This window comes from Filicampus tigris, chromosome 3 (genome assembly GCF_054856515.1).
Source record: "Filicampus tigris isolate MCC_2025a chromosome 3, RoL_Ftig_1.0, whole genome shotgun sequence".
NCBI classification, from domain to species: Eukaryota; Metazoa; Chordata; class Actinopteri; order Syngnathiformes; family Syngnathidae; genus Filicampus; species Filicampus tigris.
The window spans coordinates 5,249,972-5,265,366 of NC_141219.1; positions in this window are offsets into that span (position 1 = coordinate 5,249,972).

The following is a 15,395-nucleotide window of genomic DNA, read 5'->3' on the forward strand; positions in this document are numbered from 1 at the left end:
TACTGTTCCGCAAAGCAAAGGCGAGCAGACAGTTGAAACAAATTATCATGGGAGGCATCACTTAAGGCGCTGATAACGACAAATTCAACGTTTTCACAATAGAAAATGATACGGGTTTTTTTTTCCCTAACATTCTTGACAGTTGTAGCAGTGTAAAAAGAAGTTAAACACTGTCAAATAAAATGCTTTTTTTTTTTTACTTTTTTTTTCCAGAATACTTTCGCCACCAGGATATTTATCGAATTATTTTTGAATTAGCGTTTTGTTGTGTTTTTCATTTTATTGAATATTATCCAGTTTGTCGTTTTATTTGAATTTGCGATGTCTCGGGACAGGAGGATTGTGCTCAGTGAGAGAAATATTCAGGCCCGCCCTGATTTTTCCAGGCCCACCCATTAGCTACGTTGTGGCTCCGCCCCTTCCTGAAACTAAAACAAACTCAAGAACCAACATGGAAACGGAATCTCCTTGGAGGGATCACGTAATAAAAATCCATAGCCACTTTATTGTTGTTCATAGAAACGCAGCTGGAGGGGATGGCTACCCGTGACGGTCGGCTACCTGACGCAGCGGCGCGCGCGAGCGAGCCCGGGTCGCCGTGCTTGAACAACGATAACAGATGTTGGCTGACAAGCGGCACTATTCGTCATTTGAGCGTGGAAGCCAAAGAGGCCGCCGGGTGCCACCGTAAGTCAGCGTCAAGAAAGAAAGACGACATCCAAACATTCCCACGTTTTGCAAACTCAGGATAAGTCACATGGGAAGAGCCACGGGACGCAGTTTTGGAATCAGAATCATCTTCATTGGCCAAGTAGAAAAGACAGAAGGAATTTGTTTCTTCAAGTATTGCAGCAACAAGCAACTATAACAAAATAAACATTTAGCATGTAACGCATAAATGCAGAGTCATTACGCGGTGTCGAGATGAGCGCGCTAGCCTCCAAAAATGACAATTTGAGTCCTTGAGCTCTTTAAATTGTGCCGTGATACTGTGGAATAGTGATCAACAACACTTATGCAAAGAAAGAGTGTTGAAGCAACAATAATGAATATGGAGGGGAAAAACACAATTGAAGAACAACATAAAGAAGTTACTTTTTTTTTTTTTTTTTTGGTAGACAGTCATAATCTTACTAAAAAATGAATCTGTATTTTGATGCAGTACAAGGGAAAGGATGTCCGTTTATTTTAATATATTTTAAAGGAAAACAAAATTGGGAAAATAAAATCCAATTTCAAACTTTTTTTTTTCAAACAAATTACAAGACTTTAAGAAATAAAACATTTTATTTCTTTGGAAATACAACTTTGCACTGATACAATATAGTCTTGTTATACTGTCATTTTACTTTGTCTTATTCTTAGAATGTAAGTTTTAAAAGGACACAAAAGTCAGACAAAAAGTGCTTATCTTATTTTAAGCCATATCATATTGCTAACTTGAAAAGGGGCTCAAATTTCAATTTTACAAAATGCTGTTATAAGGGACAAAAAGAGTTTTCTTTTCCGGTAAAAAGTCTTTGAAAGAAAAATTTTTTTTTTGTTTGTTTTTTTATACCCCCCAAAAATGGTAATTTTTGGTAAATGTTGAAATTTTAGACCATTTTTCAGCGTGGATTTAACAAAAATCCTGCACCTAAACCTAAGTCCAAAATTCTCCAAATTGTTCAAAAGCCTGAAATTCCAACCAAAAACATCCAAACACTGTGGTGTGGTTGTAATCGTGTATCAGCCCCCTCCCCCCCCCCCCCCCATCATGAGACAACAGAGCCCCCCCCCCCCCCCCCCGAGTTATGGTGCTGCAGCGTGGTCTCCCGCGGCGTTGGCTTCCATTCTAGCCGCACTCTGACTTTTACGGCGCCCTCCGAGGAGCTGCTATTCTCGCCGCGTCGAGATTTAAAGCGGCGGTTGAAGTGACTCAAACGCTCCATATTTTACCACGCCGGCGTGAAAACGCATACGCAGTTAAATTAAACACCGTTTGGACAAGCACCCCCCCCCACCCCCCCACTCCTCTAATAAACAGCTGTCTGGCTCCCGAGGAAGTTTCCAGCAAAAAGAGCACCGATAAGCGATAAAAGGCTCTGTTGTCTCATGATGGACTGGAAGAAATGACACTCGGCCATTGCCCGTTTGCGCCAATGTCAAACGTAAACATCTCATATTGTTTCATGTTTTGGTTTTTTTGGCATTTTTTTTTTTTTTTTCCCCCAAGTGTTCGGTGGAGACTGATGGCTTTTGAACAATAACACCAAAGCACATCGCTCATGTTGACAGCGCCCCTTATTCACCTCGGTGCTCCGGGGGGCTGCGGAACCCTCGGCGAGGCCGACTCAAGGTCGACGTTTACTCGGCTCAAGAATGCCTTGCTAGTCTGGACGTTTCACCGTCAGCATTCAAGACTTTCTGTGTCAAAGGTAGCAAAGGAGTCCAAAAACACAACTGGGATCGAAGACCGTCTGGCTCCAGAACACATGATACCCGTCAACCCCGGGCTGTGCTGAATCGTACAAAAGTTATAATTTGCCCGTACATTTCCGTATATAATCTTACACAGTATCTATTTTTAATCTTACACAGTATTTATCGCTCGTCGGGAGAGGTAGGGGGAAAACGGATATTTCTACGTAGAATCTTCCACAGTGTTTACAGCTCAACGGGGGGAGGGGGCGGTGCTACGTCGATCGTGGAAGTCGGCCGAAGTTTGCGGTCGGAATCGCTTAATGGACGCTCCGGATTAGAGCCAAAATGGGCAACACGTGATCGGTCTAACAAAAAACGAATTTTACATTTTGCTAGCTAGCTGGTGCGGCGTAAGTAGCACCGAGCTAGCCTCGACCCCCGACCTCCCCAAATCGCTCTCTCTTTGATTATCTGAAAAAAAAAAATCTGTGATTCGCCATTTTTTGAATCATTGTTTTTACATGCCCCAAAATACCAATTTTGACTCGCTAACCGCGATGTGAAACCATTTCTTCCGTAGCCTTTGTTTCATGTCATGTTTTGTGTGCCCTTGAGAATGACCTTTCTACCCTGCGTATGTTCACACACATTGCAGATTGACAATCAAAAGCGTGCCATACCATAAAACGGCGGACAGCAGCAACAGGTGGCTGCGGCCGCTGAATTGGAGCGCAGCTGCAGTCGTGTTTGATTTGATGAAAGCTTTAGAAAAAGAAAGTGTTTACAGGATGATAATACAAAGAAGGGATGGAGCGGAGCGGCACTATCAGTCATCTTAAACATGACGGCAAACACACGCGCGCGCGCGCGCACACACACATACATGCACACAGACCAAATCTTCAATGTTGTCACTTGAGTCAGACAGGGAAGGTGAATTTACATTTATATGACAATCACATTTGTTCTTGGGTGTAAGCAGCGCAGCTCAAAGTCGATTTGTCTTTTTCACCGATATGAACAGGGGTCCACACGTCTGCGCAGAGATTGTGCGAGCGCTGAAGGCTGAACGATAATACAGTGGTGAAGGCCTCGACTCACTTAGAAAAATAGCGCTCTTGCAGTATTGCACTTCATAAAAACAAACACTAATAACATAATTAGATAGAATGGAGGGAATTAAGCAGTTTGTGCCGTCAGTGGACAATGCTGCGGACACCTTGGCCGCAGTATTGTAATTAGCACGGGAGCATCCCTTCTCCCTTTTCTTTTAACACTGCAAGCGACTGACCAAACCAGTCAATGAATCGTAATATTCTTTTGGGTATTTTCTCTGCTGTCAATTTGAAATAATGTGCTGTTTTTGTACAATAAAGGGATGGAACTTTGGATACAATGAATGAATGGTTTTATTTATTTTTTTACCTGATTTATCAATTAATACAAAAAAAAATTATTAATCGTTACTCATTAATTGTTAATCATACACGCTGAACAGTTTGCAAGTATTATTTGGAAAAAAAAGAATAGCTTGAACCTATAACAACATTTAAACGTTATAAGAGATTACATGGAAAGTACTCCAAAAAATGGACAAATATCAGATGGGAAAAATGTAAAAAAAAATAAAAAATGTATTAAAAAAAAGAAAATATTAGGGAAGAATACACGCAACTCAGTGAAAAATAAATACAATAATAACTGGACAAAAATGTACAAATATGCAGAAATAATTGAAGAAAATATTCAAATAATACAATGTTGAAAAATACACAAATATTAGGGGAAGGAAAAAAAAAAAAAAAAAAGTATAAGCGCACAAGTGACTACGTACGAAAGCGTCATGTGTTACCAAGTTGAAGTGAATCCACTCAGCCGTGAGTGCATATCGATGCGGCCTTGAGGGGTGATGAGGCTTGCGAGACGCTAATGGCAATGGACGCTTCCTGATGAAATATGTCACGTCTTATATTATTTGCCGTGACGCCGTCCTTTCCTTTGCCGGCTGCCGCTTAAGTGCTTTCTACCTCCCTCATTAGAAAGCCACTAGTGACCTTGTCTTACGACGGGTCGTACGCTCTCCAAGGTGTCACTGAAATATTTATGGAAAATAAGATTGAAAAAAATGATACGAAAATGTTGTACGAAAACGCACACATCCAAAATGAAAAGTCCACAAATATTTGACCAAAGATACAAATATCTACTTGCTTTCCTTTTCTCGGATGTCTCCAAGTGCTTCTCCCTTCGCTCGCATTAGAAAGCCACATTTGACCTTGTCCTAAAACCAGTCACCTGCTCTCAGAGGCGTCATCGATTAGCGCTGGACACACACACACACACACGCACGGTTGATGAGTCCAGTGGACATCCGCCCCGCCTCCGCCCGCCTCCCTGGGTTCGATTGTCCGCGCTCGATGGGGCTTCCTGTCGATAGGAATGTGAGCAAGCGACAACGGCACGATGGGAATCGTTCAAGACATCAACGCTGCTCGTTATCGCCGGCAGTCGACCTCAGTTCAGCGAGCACAAGGCTTGGCTTTGTGCTTTTTTTTTATGGTAATCTTACAAGGAAAACTTAACGCGTTTTGTTGTTTTATGTTTTACACTAGTTTGCTAGAAATGTTACAGTTTTTTTTCTGATGGCTGAAGCACTTTTTTTTTTTTTTTTAACTATTAGCTGTTTTTGCAAAGCTCTTCACACAAAAGAACCGCAGGTGGTAATCTTCTTAGGGAAAAAAAATATGTATTCTTGAAAATAATATTTATTATTTTTGGTTTAGGGTAAAAACATTGTAAGAATTTTTTTTTTTTTAAATCGGTATTTTTTTTGAAGTTACAAAATTCTAAGATTTTTTTTTTTCCAATTTCAATTCAACATTAAGGAGGAAAAACTAAAATAAGTGTATTCCTATTCTTACGTTTTAGTTTAATTTTTCAAGGAAAACTTTTTGGCAGGTGAAAAATGATTATTTTAGTGGGGGAATAAACAGATTTCCTCCTGAAAACAAAATCAGATTTTTTTTATTTTTATTAAACGTTTTTTTTTCTGGGGGCGGGGTGTTAGAAAAACATTTTTTTTTTAATTATTCTTTGAAGTTACAAAATAATGACAAATCCCCCCAAAACTGGAATTGGACCAGCATCCCGGCAAAAACATCTTTAAAAATGTGTCTGCCGCTCACATTTCTGGAAGAGGTTGCCTCGCGTCTCCCGTTTAATTCCAGCCGAGCCCCCAAAGGTGCACCCCTTAAATGGAAAAAGCCTGACACGCTATATGAGAGGTGAGCGCCACGCCATGCTGTCGCTCAAGTGAAAGAGAGTGTCACTGATGGAAAAGTGTGCTGAGGGAAGAGAAGAGATAAAAAAAATAAAAAAAAAAAAGGAGGGGATAAATATCCCATCAGGCATCGGCTCTGAGTTTCATTTTGCTCTGTGGACACTTTCTGCTGCTGCTTGTAGGGAATTGCTCATTGCGGCTTCCATCGTGCTCGCGACAATGACTTGCCCAGATGATACGAAGGCTACCGATGGGCAATTTGACATTAAAACACCGTCAAGTGGTGCATGGGCCCACCTCATCCAACAGAACGCTTTGCGGTTCAATTGTCAAAATCATACTTCCATTTTCTAAAGCGCTCATCCTTATTAGGGTCGCGGGTGAGCTGGAGTCGGATCGCAGCTGACCTAGGGGAGAGACGAAAACTGAACCAATCGCAGGGCACAAACAACGCTCTAGAAAGAGTTGGGTCAAAAATAAGCCAAACTGGGTCAAAAAGGGAGCTACCACACTATTTGGGTTATATATTTAACCCACAAAAAAAAGGGTCAAATTAATAACCCACCAAGTTTTGTTTTGTACAAAACCCATATTTTGTGGGTGTTTTTTTTAACGGGTAAATGAATAACCTAAAAATTTGGGTTGGTCCCTTTTTGACCCAGTTTGGGTTATTTTTAACCCAAGAGTTTTTAGAGTGAACCATTCACAGCTAAAGGCCATTTAGGGTCTGCACTAAAGCCAAATTGCATGTTTTTGAAACATGGGAAGAAAGTGGAGTATAGAAAGAAAGCCCACGCAAGCACGGGGACAGCATACAAGTTCCAGACAGATAGTCGAGATTTGAACCCAGAATTTCGGACTGCAAGGCAGATTTGCCAACCATTAGGTCAACATTGCGGAGTTCATTCCGGGGTAATTTCAGTTGATTGGAGATAAAATGGAAAATTGGCCCAAGATTGGCGTGCCAAGTTTGTAACATTATAATCTCGCTAAAAACGAGACTGACCCCACTTGGGTGAATATTTGGTATGAAAAAGTTGGGAAATGGATAACTCACAAAACATTACAATGTTAGCAGTTTGGGTTAAATGAATAACCCAAAAAGTTGGTCCAGTCCCTTTTCGACCCATAATTGAGTTATTTTTTTCACCCAAAATGTTTTTCGAATGTTATAAAAAGACTCGAGGCTGTAATTTTCTTGCTGGCGTATATTCCCAATCGGGGCATACATGCTCTACTACAAAAACAAAAAAACAGCCAATAAACATGTATTTATTTGTCATTTCTTTTTTGTTGTTGTTTCGAAAACAAATGTTGACAAAAACACATATGCTGTCATTTGTGTGTAGACTTTTAAGGGCAAAAACAAATGTATTATAGTTTCGCAATGAAAACAACGACAAAAAATGCGGCAAAAATGAAGCACTTTCAATATGATCAAAAGAGCACTTTTGTTTTCCCAAATGTTGGGTCTGAGGCTGCCGTGTCTGAGGTGGCAGCGAGTGACACGCAGATTATCGCTGTCCTGCAGTGAGCCCCAACATCCAACATGATCATATTCATCATAGCAATTGATTTATGATCACTCGCGCTGCTGCTTGACGTCTCTATCTACACACAAACACACGCACGCACTTCACCCTCAGTCAGCGTGCCGCTCACTTATCTGTGACGCATAATGCGGTTTTTACAGGCATTGGAGCGAAAAGCCAATAAATATCTACGTGATAGTCGGCGTCCTTGTGGGCTCAAAAAGCCTTGCGTTGATCCAGTCCGTCTGCTCGTAAATCAACATTGTCAACAGGAAGTAGCTCTATGACTGTGCCACATGTAAGCTAGCAGCCCGAGAAGGAAACAGCACCGCCTCCATGTTTCACATGAATCTTTTCTTGCTTCATTTTTTCTGTCCGTTTAACATTCAGCCGATGTGCCTGGCCAAAAAAGTTTCAGTTTTGTCTCGTCTGACCCGTGGGATATACGGCCAGAAGCTTTTGCGGCTTGTCAACGTGTCCTTTGGCGATTTTGTTCATTTATTTTCACCTGCGATGTCCTCTTCGGTGGTCTGCCGTCAAGTCCACTTTGGATTCCGCATTCTCACACGGACCGTGGAGTTCGGCTTTACTTTCTTTGGAGGTTTTTCTGGGCTGCTTTCGTTAGCTTACAATGTTTGAAAGTGCATCTGCCATTACAGGAACATCAAGCTGCTTGGAGATGGTTTTGTAGCCTTTACCTTTAACATGCTTGTCAATAATTGTCTTTTTTTTCTTCTCAGGCTGCTTCAGTTCCTGTGGTCCATTTTTAGTGTGTTTCCACACAATGTCAACAAACAGCACAGTGACTTGTCACCCCTAAAATAGGCCGACTGACTGCTTAGAAATTTGAAGGCACCTGTGATGCTAATTAGAGGCTGAACATCCAGTGGTTGATTTATTTTCAATCTTTTCTTGGGTTTCATTTCTGTCCAGGCCTGTTTCATGAGTTTGTTTTTTAAAATATTTCCGCTGAACCGCAATTCATAATCAATGTCAGATTTTCATTGGTGACTTTTCGTTGCATTTTCACGAATTGCATTTTTTCCTTTATTTTTGATTGTTTGCTTTAGAGGAGTAACAAAAATTCGGTCCACGTGTTTACAACAAGCGCGCACAAGAACGCGGCCGTCGGGGGGTTTGCCTTTTAAAAATAGTCAACACTTCCTGTCGGGCTTCGTGCACAGGGCTAACAATCCGGTCACATTAGGATCACCTCACAGACAAAAGTCCCACGAGGCCGTACTTGCAAACAAATTTGCATTGAGAAGCAAGGCGAAAGCGCCTCAGGGGACCCCACTGAGAGGCCCACGTTTTCACTGTAGCATTTAAAAAAGCACAGACTTTTTTACAACTGCGATTACTGTATTAATTTTAGGCATGTACTGAAATGGTGTTTAAAGCAATTTGAGCCCCAGTACAAAATAATGTATAAAGCAATTTTATATGTATATATATATACATATATATATATATATATATATATATAAACGTACAAGTTGACTGGTATGCATTCGTGGCCAGTGTGGAGAAGAAGACAACAAAGAAGAAGAGATCTCAATTCAACTGAAAAGATTGAAAAGAAAGAAAAACAGCTTGTCTTTTTCAAAAAAAAAAAATAATCATTTGCCTCATTCATCCTGGAATTGAGATTCAAGTGAAGCCCTCAGCTCGGGCTCCCACGAGAGCAACTCCCGAGGAGTTGAGCTAATCACATCACTTCCCCACCAAATGAGACCTCCAGGGAAATGAGATGGCCAAACAAAAAAAAAAGTGTTTCTCCCTCGTCTTTGAACACCTTTAAGTCCCCCCCCCCACACCTCATCCACCATATGTGCACACCCCACCATGAGTCAAATGAGCATGTCCACTCACATTCCTACTCAGAGAGGCAAAGCTCCACATTCATTTACACTCAGGCTCAAAGCGGCTACAAAGTGCACGATCCATGTTGCTAATTAACATGAATTTTTACTCTACAAGAAAAACGGACGATACTTTAAAGGCTTGTAGCAGAAGAAACATTAAACGAAATACAGTTTTAACTGGTTGAAACTGACTATTTTCAATTGGTAAAAGTGCACATTTGTCTAATGGTAAAAGCAGGTTTTTTTCCCCCCAATGGTAAAATGAAAAATGCTAAATGGTAGAAATAATTCGAATTAATTAAGTATACCGGTAATTAAAACAAATAAAATAATCCTTTTTTTTAACTGGGGGATTGGAAAAAGATCATTTCATTTAAATTTGCAATTTATAGATGCAGTTAGCGATGAATAGGCTGCTATCTTCATTCCAGATGTCAAAAATTGTTTGCGGCTTCCAGTGTTTTCTTTTCCGTGGAAACCGGGTCAAAATGACTGAAAAAAATGTAATTGGTAGAAAGTGAAAACTTTGGCTGGAAAAGAAAATCTAAACATTTTTGACCTGAACTCAACTGGTAAATTAAAAAAAAAAAATTATCAGGAACACAAAAAATTGTTCAATTGGTAAAAACATCTTTCGAAAGGAAAACCTCAACATTTTCACTTTGTAAAGTATAATTATTATTATTACAAGTATAGAAGAAAAAAAAACCTCAGCTGCTAACCATGACATTTCAACTGGCAAAACTGACATTTTTCTTCAGAAAAAAAAGTGTAAAATTCTGAACTTCAAGAACTGCCATTTTTCAACCGGCAAAACTGACATTTTTCTTCAAAAAAAAAAAGTGTAAAATTCCGAACTTCAAGAACTGACATTTTTCAACTGGAAAAGCTGAAGGCTTTCTATGAGGAAAACTGGCAAATTTCAATTGGGTAAATGCAGCATTTTCAATTGGAAAAGGACTTTAAATGTTGATGTTTGCTGTTGAGAGGCTCGGCTTTCATGGCAGAGGTTAGCGTGCCTGGTGCTCACTAATCCAAGCGTTTGATGCCAAGCAGGTTTGATATGATAATTCCGCCATATGCTCGAGCGCTCCGCTGGGAGACAACGACAGCTGGCTCGTCTCACACTAAATCAGCTTGACCGGGCAGGTGGACGGTGAAGGGGGTGACGAGGGCGACTCTGTTGAGGGAAATGAAGGTGGTGAGGGCACCTACATGGATGCTGGCCAACTTTTGAATGGGTAAATCGCGCACTTCCACTTTATCATTATTAATACAAGTCGTGGTCCACGTCGGTGATCCTCAATTGGGCGGACGTGGACAGCTAGTAAAAAATGACATTTCCATCCATCCATCATCTATACCGCTTATCGTCACAAGGGTATGACAGTATTTGTACTCTGATATTTTTGATACAATACAAAGGTGTACCAAGTTCCTACATGGAGCATAGTAGGTAAGCTCTAATCGTCCTAATGTTAGTTTGTGAATGATGAAAGCATTCACACGTTCTTCCTATTTTTGGTCTGCCCGTTACTTTGACATGTATCTACTTCCACACAATTCATCCTATTCACGTCATTCCAATTTTAACATATTCCCCAAATTCACACCTTGCAGGCTATTATCCCTCTCACTCAAAAAATTCACAGTTTTCCCCAAATTTAACATTTTTAACCAAAAATTCCCCTTTCATTCCCAATGGGACATTCAAGATAAATTCCCATATGAAATTCAAAACTTTTAGTTCACCTTGGGAAAAATTTTCAACCCCCCCAAAATTGAAGGTTTTCACCACTACAATTCCCCCCCAAAAAAAAAATCTCAATTCATTCCCAACGAGGCATTTAACACAACAGATTCACATTATTGTTCCCAATTGACATTGAGTACATTCAGCACATATAGTTCAACTTGGTAACAATTTTCAACATTCAAACAGTTGCATGTCCCACAAAAAAAAAAAAAAAATACCCATTCCGTATCATTTAATACCATTCCACATCCATCCATATTTTTTCATTCAGCTAGTTCTGTAGTGCAATTAGTACTGCAAGATTCTTGTCATCTCCCATTTGGACAAATGTAATAGAACGCTATGAGGTCAAAGACTGTGAACTTTTATCTGTACTTAATGCTTATCACATAGCCTATATTATTATTCCATCCTATCTGTGTCATATCAAATGACGTTTTTTTGGTGACATGTAAACAAACCCCCCCCCCAAAAAAGGCTGTCAGTAGAGATTAGTTTATTTCTTAGGGCTGTCAAAAATGCACAAACACAGCTTATCACGGTTGTCAGACATTTTTTTTGTTTACGCTGGCTTGGGACACAGTTTTCCCGAATGCTTCATACTTTCAACTACTGGTTGTCGCGTTGTTGCTGTCTAGTAGCCAGCGGATGTAATGCACTTAACACGCTCACTAGGAAGACGCTCCCTTGTGGTTTACACCAGCAAACATTAGCTTTGGTTCTTCTAATCGGGGTGGACAGTGCAACGCCCGGGGGGGGGGGGGGGGGGCGCTAGTAAGAAGAGCAGATGGTAATCGAACACACGTCTCCGTGTGGAGGGAAATTACAGGATGGTGCAGTTTTTCGCAAATGCTCTAGGGCGGTCTTACAAAAAAAAAAAAAAAAAAAAACAGGAGTGCCACTCCTGATATTCCCCGCCTTCACATTCGGTGCTTAAGAGTAAAACATTAGATGGATGAGAACGATTCATCAAAAGCTGGTTATCTCCAAAGCCCCTCAAGTGTGCTGTCAAAATAAACGTCAAACCAAGAGAACGCATCTTGTGTGTTTAAAACAAACTACCGTGCAACTTTGCTTTGACCGAGTCCGTTTAGCCTAAAGACCAGAATCGGCGTCACAATGTTAAAATCCTTTAAGAAATGGACATATCAACAGACATGTTTGTGAAAAATCAATCATCTAATCAGCATCTAAAAAAAAAACACATCATAAACATTTTTGGGAGGATTTCAGTGAAGAAAAAGATGATTTGAGAGAAACTTATTTTCTCAAGGAGCCACTGTATTACCACCCTGGCATATGGCACATTGGAGAAGTGCTAGCTAGCCCTGCCAGCAGAGCAGTTGTTCTTCCTCTTAGTATTTTCTGCATGACTAATGCCATCTCTTACGTCATATTTTAATAAATCCCCCGCTTGTCCTTTTTGTACCTTTGGGTGTTTATTTGCAATGGGAAATCCTAAACAAAGAAGAGCAACCATCATCATCCTCTGAGAACACAAATGAGCTGCATGAGTATTTCCTTTTCTCCCGCTTCTCTTGGAAAAAAAAACCACACACACACACACACGTACATCTGGTGGCTCACGCCGAGATCTTGAAGTGATCTAATTTCAGTCCCCCGGAGCAGGAAGCATTTTCTTTTTCCCCGAGAATGTTCTCCGCCATTATGTGCTTTCGGAGGTCTGACGGAGAGCCAAGAGATCATCGGGCAAACGCTGGAGCTCGGCAAGTGGTTCAAAGACCAAAGTATTTTTAGACGTTTTCGACGCGGCCGCACACGTCACTGACGCACTCGCAAGGAATGTGCGCTTTCGACTGTCGGGTGACTCCGCACAATAAATGTTCACGTGGAATCAGTTTTAAAAAGTGCAATAGCCACTGTGCCGCCAATCAACAGATTTTCCTCGCTAGCGGCTTGAAAGCTCTGATATGATTGTGACAAATCGGACATGCCTCTACGGATAAAGTTGTGCTACGGCGTTCATCTTGTCTTCTTTTGCAAAATCGGTTCGAAGTTTGTTTTTTTCTCGGACTTGTCATGAATACAATTGTTTTTTTTGTTTTTTTAAACAAAAAGCGCAACCGAATGAAGCACATTCAGTTGATTGTGTGTATGAAATGCCCCGATATAAATAAAGCTACCTTGCCTTTCCTTCTTTCTCCGTCATTCAAAAGTGTGACCCGGGTAAACAGGTTCAAACGTGAAACACTGCCATCTCTAGGTGTGGAGTGGAACAGCGGCGACCTGATCGTTTTCACCGCAGGCGATCTGTCGGACTTCAAAGCCAAGGCTCAAAAAAGGTCAGCGCCATCACGAGCCACATAGATTTTTATTGTTGCCGAACAACCGCAACTTTGCGGCGTCTTTTTCAAACGGTCGTCTCTCGTTAATGTCTGTAGCAGCAAACAGCTCACTCCCTATAAATCCAATGTTCTCGCCGTCTGATTAAAGCCATTTGTAACTGTATCGCCGCTGTCGCCTGTGGCGTGCACTTTGAAAGTAAAGCAGATCCATCTTAGTAAAAGCATGTTGTCCATAGAGAACAAACACACAAACAGGTCCCGCTTTCATCTAACATGAATGCAAACATGAGAAAATAGAAGATGACAGAGCGTACGGATGATGCTGGCGGAAACCGTGTGGAGACGCGCGTTGCAATCATGCTAGTACTTGAGTGACATTTTTTTTTTTTTTGCTTTACATCCGTATAGTCCCCGGCTTCATTTTCACATTGTTGTTGTTGTTGTTGTTGTTGTGTTTTTTTATTTGGGCTCAACAGAATTTGGTTGAACTACCTTAATCTGTTATGACAAGATAGCAGCAAGGAGCTAATGTAGCAGTCTCAAGATGAGAGTCTTGTCATGTCGGGGGGCAGCCGGGCCAAAATGACCTCAAATGGCTGATTCAAAGGAAAATGGTTGACTTCCTGTGTTGTTTCAGGCATTGGTTTGAAAGACTATTTTTTTTTTTTTGGGGTCTCTCCATGGTAGGCAAGCCTCCTAATTTCATGGTGGTAAGTGAAACAGAAAAGCGACAGAGTCAGTTTGGGGGTGGGGTTGTGTGGGGTGTCAAACCAAAATGGCCAAGCTCCTGTCTTTGTAGGGATCTTGAGATTTTTGGGGAGGATAGACACCCACCAAATTTCATGGTGCTATGCAATACTGGCTTTGAGGACTGAGGCACTACTGAATGGATAGATGGATAGATATAGATAGAAAGATAGATAGACTTGCTGACTAAATTTCACGTTAAGTTAAAATGGCTACAGGTGCAAAATTTTTCTAAATATTCAGAGAGACGCTACACAGTCTATTTTGTAGGATACAATCCCAAAGTGGTGGATTTTCCATGTCTGTTCAGACATGGGTTCTTGAGACATTTTTGTGGGTCTACTCATTATGGACATGTCTACAAAATTTCATATTGCTAAATTAAACAGGTTGAAGGTGAAAATGTTGTAGTCATTCCAGGAGTATTTTTCAACCGAGTCAGTTTTGGGGTTCTTCAAAGCAAAATGGCAGACTTCCTGTGCATTTTCCAATTAAACCAACAGGAATAGACAAACAAAAAACTGACATTTAAATAAAAACAGTTAACAGCACCAAAGATTGGCTACCAGATTGTGAAGACACTCACCTCCTGAGCCTGACACGTCATCTCCTTCCTAGACCTAATGCAGTAATTATACAGTAGTTAATTTATTTTTACACACACTTCTGTCACACGTCATGAAGAAGAGCACTTTCATTTTCATTTTCACATTTTTTCCTGAAAAAAAAACCCAACCTGTGAATCCTCACTGTACACCTTACTTACACCACGCATATATCAAGGCCCATATGAATGCAATCGACCATAAAGGAGGTGTGACCCTCATCTTGGATCCTCCCATGAGGCGCAGCGCTAGCTTGAGAGAAAAAAAAAAAAGGAAAAAAAAAAGACCCGTCAGGAGACACGTAACGCTCACCTCGCCTCGCGTTCACCCCGAGCGCTGTCATGCAATCCATCTTGTCGGCAATGTGCACGTACGGTGCTTACAGCTGTCTCTATTCATCCGCTCTCAGCCTCCCAACCTCTCTGCTCATCTACCTCCTCCATTGTCTCCATCCGCCGTGCGCTGCTAATAGCAACAGAGGACTTGATTTGCCGCCGCATGAAACCAATGCAATTGAAAAGAGACACAACAAAATGAAGAGTTAGCGTTTGACGCGACCGTGGAAACGACGCTAAAACGTTCAGCTTCAAAGCAAAATGGCAGGCTTTCTTTGGGCATGGGTTCCGGAGATTTTTTTTTTTCGCCGGTTCACTCGTGATAGGCATGCCATCTAAATCTTACTGTATGTTGCCAAGTGAAACTCGCTTTGGGGGCTGCATTTTCAAAAAAATTCTGAGAGGCGCTGCTGAGTCACTTTTTGGGTGCTTTGAACCAAAATGGCAGCCTTTCTGTGTCGTTTCAGGGATGGGTTCCAAAAAAGAATTTTTTTTTCGAGGCATTAGTCTCATCTGTCTTCTCTCCTCATTGTGTGAGTTGTTTACTAATGTCTCACGTGATGTGA